Raw genomic sequence first — 7951 nt, forward strand, 5'->3', positions numbered from 1 at the left:
CTGAAATGCATGCCCGGGGCGGGCGGATTTGAGCCCAAGGCCCTCTAAGGGAGCCAAGAACATTGGGCACCCTCTTTTTTTACCTTATCATTCCCTGGAAAGACAACGATGGCTGGGTGCATACATGCAAATGACATCCAGCTTCTCACTGCCAGATCCCTGAGCACAAGCACTTGTTGTTCATTTCTATAAATGTTAACGTATCAGGATGTATTTTGACACACTACTAAGATAAGTGCTAGAACTGACAATAATAATGTATAATTTATGTCTCTCATATTACCTTCCCATCACTGTGCTTACATTATTACATAAATTAGTTTAATGTATCTGACATTCATCAGATAATTTAAGCATTTGTTCTTTTGTCTCTGTCTCCTGCTTGCAAGCTTCTAGGCTGGAGATCATGGCACCATCGTGGCACTGATTTGCGGGAATGCTGGCAAAGTTATGGAAGACTTTTTGACATTCATGGAGGAGATTTACTTTTGGTGCGAGCAATGCCATAGGGTACAGACAGCCACGGAAGAAGCACTCACTTCTGAGGTAGCTGTAAAAATTCTTCCCATCCCAGTATGTACGCACCCATGCAATGTGACGTTGGAGGTTCTTCCGTGCAAAGGTGAAGTCTGTTTCTCTACCATTTGAATCTGGGATTGGCCATGTGTCTGGCTTTGGCCACACAGGCATTAACAAACTTGTGCACGGTGACTTGCTCTCTTACTACTTTTGGAAATATGCACTTACTCTCATGTGTGTGAGCCCCAAACAGCCTGTGAGAAGATGAGACCAGTGGCCCAGTTACATTCTTTGCTCCTACTGATATACAGCCAATTGCCAGATATGTGAGTGAGGCCACTCACTGCTTGCTGACCGCTGCCGTGTGGATGAGCCCCATGGGTCCCTGGAAGAACCATCCAGCAGATCCCAGCCTAAGTGGTGACCCATGGAATTTTGAGCTAAATGAATGGCTGCTTTTTATCAACGTTTTTTATTTTTTTTTATTTTTGGAGCAGAGAGAGACAGAGCATGAACGGGGGAGGGGCAGAGAGAGAGGGAGACACAGAATCGGAAACAGGCTCCAGGCTCTGAGCCATCAGCCCAGAGCCTGACGTGGGGCTCGAACTCACGGACCGCGAGATCGTGACCAGGCTTCGGGCTCGAACTCACGGACCGCGAGATCGTGACCTGGCTGAAGTCGGACGCTTAACCGACTGCGCCACCCAGGCGCCCCTGAATGGCTGCTTTTTAAAGACGATATGTTTGTGGTGATACGTTACACAACAAAAAATGACAGATAGAAGGCTGAAGTTGACTTACAGGGGAGTCCTACCCACAGTTGTTGGAGAAAAGGAGGTATTTCTTGAGTTCCTGCTGTACCTCCAGCCTGGGCCAGGCACTTATGTGTATATTATCTCCTTTGATCCTCACACTGGGTATATTATTTCCATTGTGAAGTTGGCATTGTTATCATCCACATTTTATAGTCCAGGAGACTTGAGATTCAGAATATTTAGTTTGCTTTCCCAAGATCATAAACCCAATGAGCAGTAAAGCCTGGATTCCAACTCAGATGTGTCTGCACGAACATCCTAACCGTGAACATTTATTGGGATCTTTAGAAGGTAGAGAAAAGCTTGTAGCAATTAATTCTGAATTTGCATTTTTGCCCTGGCGAGGGACATCCATACGACAACTCCAAGTGTTTGATATGATGATGGTCCAAGGAACGTCAGTACAGTGCTGCCATTTGCAAGGCCTCCTTACTTGTATTATCTCGTTAATTAATTAACCTGGGCCTTGTGGAATCAGTATTGATGTCTTTTTTTTTTTTTTTTCCAGAATAGGCAAGTAGATTTAGAGAGGTTAAGGAATTTGCCACAAATAACCAGAGGACCCAAGACATGAACCTAGAACTCCTAAATCCAAACCCTATGCCTGCTCTCCTAAGCCAAGCCATCTCTCTTTCTAGTTTTTCTCGGGGAACCTCAGGCTGGATGCTTTACCCTCCAATGACCTTGCCACTGACAGAAATGAAGAGAATAGATTCAGAGATATCACCTGAGCACAGGTCTCTGCACTAGGCCCTGGAAGGTTGCAGAGACAAATATGGTTTAGGTCTTGTCCCCTGCTCTCCAGCTGGGGAGACAGCACTCCACAGTATGTAATATCCGGGTCTATGTAGTGCTATTGTGTGGTGGAGTATCATCACATGATATGGCATATTGATGCCTTCTTTTCAAGTGATGCTAACACATGTCCACTTAAATAAATCAACATATCCATTTTCACAGTCACGGCCTGTGACCCTTGGGTGCCCCATGGGGCCCCTCCAAAGTGCATCGCTCTGTTTTCATGTTCACAAGTGTTAGGAAGCAGTCAAAGATTTAAAACAGAAATGTCCAGTATTGGTAAAGGTCTGGAGAAGCTGGTAGAATTGGAAAATTGATATACATTTTTCTGGGGGGCAATTTGGATTAGGTAACAAAACATTCATATATTTGACCCTCAGATTCTGGGAATTTATTCTAAGGAAATTACCAACCATAAAGATATTCAAAGATTTAGCTATCATATTTTTATGATGATAACATTTAATTGGAAAGAACCTAAATATACAATAACAGTTATTGGTTAAATGAAATATAATACATCCACACACTGCACTATTAACCGGTAAGTTCAAATGATGTAGTAGACGAATAACATGAGATATCGTGGAGGAAAAGGCAGATAATAAAATAGATTGTATTGCAGTGTGGATTCACCATGTAAACAAAGTTATACGGAAAACTTCTGCAAGGTTATACAGTCACTCTCCTTATCCACAGTTTCCCTTCCCATGGGTGTCAGTTACCTGTGGTCCATCTTGGTCCGCAAGCAGATGATCCTCCTTCTCACCCATAGTCAGAATGTCAATAGTCACCTAATGCTATGTCATAATGCCTACGTCATTCACCTCAATCACGTAGGCATTTTATCCTCTCATAGCTTCATAAGAAGGGTGGGTACAATACAATAAGATATGTTGAGAAAGGGACCATGTTCACATAACTTATTACAGTATATTATTGTGATTGTTCTATTTTATTATTTATTTACTTTTGTGAATCTCTGACTGTGCCTACTTTATAAATTAAACATTATCTGGGGCTCCTGGGTGGCTCAGTCGGTTAAGCGTCCAACTTCAGCTCAGATCATGATCTCACAGTTCGTGAGTTCGAGCCCTGCATCGGGTTCTGTGCTGACAACTCAGAGCCTGGAGCCTGCTTCGGATTCTCTGCCTCCCTCTCTCTCTGCCCCTCCACCCCCCATTCTCTGTCTCTTTCTCTCTCTCAAAATTAAATAAACATTAAAAAACATTATCGTAAGTAGGTATGTATACATAGTAAGTATGTATGTATGTATCGTATATAAGTATATATAGGGTTTGGTACTGTCTGTGGTTTCAGTGCATCTACTGTGGGTCTTGGAGTACAAATAAAGGAATTTCTATATCCTAAAGTATTAACAATTCTATTTCTGGGGGATAGATTATGAAATTAGGAGTATTTCTTATTTTTTCTGTATGTTTATTTGTATTTTTTACATTTTCTTCATTGGTGGCTTAAGGCTTTTGTGGTGAAAAAAATAAAAGAGAATAAAAGTCTTAATAAAGAGCTTTCAGAAGTGTAAATAAAATTTTCACAGCATCTGTTTGCCAAAACCTGGAAACCTGAGCAGCACCCATGCACTGGCTTTGAATTTGATAGACAAGAAGATGCACAATTTAAGAAGTGAGGGATGAGAGAAATGCCATCAGATTTGGGTAACAATATCCCATTGGTTCCGCCCCCATCCCAAAGCTATGTGCAATTCTTACAGAGCTCATGTTTGCTTTTATTTTGATTCAAAACTTATCTAGTACAAAGAGGGGAGGCTTTGGTGTCAGCCAGATATGGGCTCAGATCCAACCGTTTTGCTGCCTGAATGATACTGGGCAAGTCACATAGCTTCTCCAAGCGTTCGTTTCTTTATCTGCAAAGTGGGAATACACAATCTAGCTTGCAGCAATGTTGAGAGAATTAGATCCACTTTGCGTAAAAAGCCAAGCATAGTGCCTGACATATAGTAGGTGTTCAATAAATTATCATTATGGAAGTGTGTTTGTTTTGGTGCTATTTTCGATAAAGGAGCCATACAGTAGGGATACTAGGTCCATTTTTTTCTCTTGTGGGCAAAAGGAATCAGCAACAGCAACGTACTTTTGCAGGGTCCTAAGTAGGGAGTGCTGGTTGCCTCCTGAGCCCAGGACTCCTCTCCTCCCTGGCAGTGGCTTTTTTGTTCGTTTGTTTGTTTCAACACCTATTTCACCCATCTCCCTACCTACTGCGCCTCTTTTTTTTCCCCATCACTTATCACACAGCAGTGGCATTTTAAACAGGCTCCTACACGTCTCCCGAGGCTCAACCAAAACATCTCCGCTCTTGGGCAGAAGCGTATTTCCTCTTATGGGCAGGTCAGGATTATCATCTCGCGTGTGTAGCACTGTGCGTCATTCACCCTCACTATAAACGTGGCTTAGCTTAGAATGAGGCTTGGTGCTGGCTCTGCACACCTGTCCTGACGGCAGATGTTGGTAACTGATCATGATACCCTTTCCTACTGAGTCCGGGCACAGTCGTGGGGAGTCTTCTCCACGTGGTGTTTTGTTCAACTCTTGCCAATTGATCAGAGGTTGCAAACGAGATGAAAACCACTTGCCTTCTTTGGATGAAACCTGGGTGGGTGAGGAAGGGGCAGCAGGGGCTGCGGTTTCACCTGTTTTCGCCTCCTAATTTGCTTCTGGGAGATTAGGAGAAGAGTTTTTTCCTGTGTTTTCTTCCTCTACTCGGTGAAGTCCTAGGGTTAGATCAGGGCTGGTGATAGGTCTCCTTTCACGACTCTACCTTGATGAATTAGTATCTCGACAAAGAGTATTTTGCACAAACGTATTCCAAGGCTGCATGTGGGCTGGGCTCACGTGGTACTGTGGTGGGCTAGAGATGTCTCCTATGGCGTGGAAGGGGTTGGGCAATGGTAGGTGTGCCAGGTGTTTGTCATTCCTGGATTGGATGGTTTCCAGTAGCTCTAAATTTCTGCTTTTCCAGAAAGCCGAGGGCCAAAGGGGAAAGTGACTGGTCCAAATGCATCTGTGGCAAAGCCAGTACTATGCCCTGGGGTTCAGCTCCCTGTCTGGGACTTTTTCACAAAGACCCGGAATCCGACATCAAGTCTGGGCAGCGTGAGTGTTCCTCAAAAGGAAATTCAGGTTCTCCGTGAAGGGGCAATGTCAGTCCTTCCTTCCCTGGGACTGAGCCTGGCTGTCCCCAGAGGGCTGTCTGTTCTGTCTGATAGTCCTGGCTTTAGCACTGACCTCTGGAGATGGGCGCCGGGCTGTTCTTCCATGCTACCCAGGATTTCTTTCTGGGTCCTTCCTAAAAGGCTTGGGGAAGGAAGTGATTAGATTCCAAGCCTTTCTCCTGGGGCGGAGTTGGGGGGGGGGTATTTCCCAGAGTGGGGCTTTGCCTAGGCACGGGGCTCAGCTGAGAGCTACAGGGAAGCAGCAGGGGCTCCTTAAATATGCAGACGGAGCAGCTGCCTTTGATCTCTCCAGCGGCAGAAGCAGCCACTCCCTGCTGAGCTGGAGTGTGCATGTGGGCCTGAGGGTGGCATGTGGGTTTGGGTTAACATGTAAATGAGGGCAGACTGGACCTCAACATGTGCATGGTGCACGTATGTGTGCACACGCAGGTACCGCTACGGGTTCGAGTGTGTTCGTAACTCTGCAGATGTGTGCCCATATCCGTGTATGGGAGTTGTGTGTGTGCCTGTGTGTGCCATGTGGCTTTGTTGGCCTGAGCCCATGTCTACACATTAGCTCATCCAAGATATCTTTACAGCACAACGATGTTATCTGCCCAGCGATCCCCAGTTGGGACAATTTATTCACAGCATTACTCCTTATTCACAGTATTACTGCTGGAGCCACGGCAGAAGCACAACCAGGTCCTGCCTCCTGGCTCAATTTAATCTGTCAAGGGATGAGTCAATTCCACTCACAAGGTCACGGATGGTCAGGAGACAGTGCGATAGATTGGGTAACTGTTCAAAGCGTTCAGTGTCTCCTTTCCCCCTTCTGATGTCAGGAATGGCCGAATGACCTCTTTTGGCCAATGGCATGAGATCTCAGGTAACCCATACCACACTTGGACAGAAGTTCTAAGAGACTTTGCATGGCTTGCCACCTCTCCCCCTCCTTTCCCTCGGCCATGTGACATGCAGAGAAAGGCTGTTTTGTCACCCCGAGGCTCAGAAAGGAAATACCAGGGAGCAGAGCCACAGCCAACCCGTGATAAATATATAACACAAGTAAGACACAAACCTTCTGGGAGCATACCATGGAGACCTTGGCGTTTTGTTGTGTTGTGTTGTGTTGTGTTGTGTTTGTTACCGCAGCATAACCTACCCTAGGCTAACTCAAACAAAGGGGCCTGGGATCACTTGTCACATCCCTTGGACTTTTGGTCTTGGAACCAGAAAACACTTGTAGTCATTTCTATCTACTGTGATCTGTGGCCCGAGGTTAGGAATGTGTACCCTGTTTCCCATACATGGAGAAACAACTTATTTCTCACAGTTAGCTACACACGAGCTTTTGTGAGAAGCCAGCACAGAGAGAAATAGTCCAGAGAAAGAGAGGCCAAAGTAGGTGATGAACTTGGTGAAGTCCATGGTTCTGAGTTTGGTTGTTCTTGAGGCCCAGCTGAATTCTTGAATTCTTTCACTAGTCCCCTCTTAATGAAAGCCAGTGTGAGTTGGGTTTCTGTCCCTTGCACCAAGGCTCTAACGCAATATGCATGTTTTCTTACGACTTCATACATGTGCATGTTACACTGCTATGAGTTTGCACGTGTGTTTGTGTCTGTGCATGTATGTGCCATGTTTGTGGAAGGTGTGTGTCTGGGTATCTTTGCGGGGCCTGGTAATCATGTGCAGCCATATGTTTATGGTATACAGGTATGTGCACAGATCTGTAACACATAGTAGGTGTCAAATGAATGTTTTCTGAATAAGTATGTTGTACTTTAACACAAGGTGTGCCTGTTGCACAACCAGTGGCTTAGAAGGAACAGCATGGGGAGGAGGGGTTGAGCATGCATGGCAATGTTCCGCTGGGACATCTCTGGCTATACTTGGACTCTGGGCACGAACTACTCTCATGCTTTTATTCCTCTCCAAAGGATTTACACGTTGGTGTCACAGATTGCTCCTTGGGCTTCTATCTGGCTGGGCTTTATCTCATCTTGGTCCCTTGACAGGAAAAACAATTAGCTCAGGCCTACCCAGCCAGTCTCCAGTGGTGCTGGGACAGCCACTATAGAGGCCCAGGAAAGGCCACAGTTTCAGGAGGCATTTCTGGAAGATCACTTAGGTCCAGAGTCAAGAGGACTGATGTCACTCCCAGCCATCTGCTGAAGCTCGGGGTCAGGTGTTTATTGTTATAACAGGGAATTTTAATCAACAGACTTTCTGCATTTGACTTTGGCAGTTTTATGATTAGGCGGTTTGACAGAAACTTGGGACTTGATTTTTGCTATTTTCACGTTATTGTCATGTGTTAGGAAAGTATTTTGAACTGGTGAGGTGGAAAGATTGAAGAGACAGCAGTGAAGGGCAGTGGAGCCGAGACGGCAAGATCGCTACAAAGAAGGGAAGCATTACACTTGGGGGCTCTCTGAGTGAGAGCCTGGGGCTCAAAGGAATTTTAAAGATCAGCTGGTCCAACCCACCCCTATGCTCAAATTCTCTGGGTAAATATTAATTGTAATGACTCTAATAATAGCTACTTTATGTTGAGCACCTATTAGCCTTCCAGGAAGTTGTTCTAGTCAGGCTTGATAGGGTTCAGGGAATAGAGACCCACCCAGGA

This window comes from Felis catus, chromosome D1 (assembly GCF_018350175.1).
Source record: "Felis catus isolate Fca126 chromosome D1, F.catus_Fca126_mat1.0, whole genome shotgun sequence".
NCBI lineage: Eukaryota > Metazoa > Chordata > Mammalia > Carnivora > Felidae > Felis > Felis catus.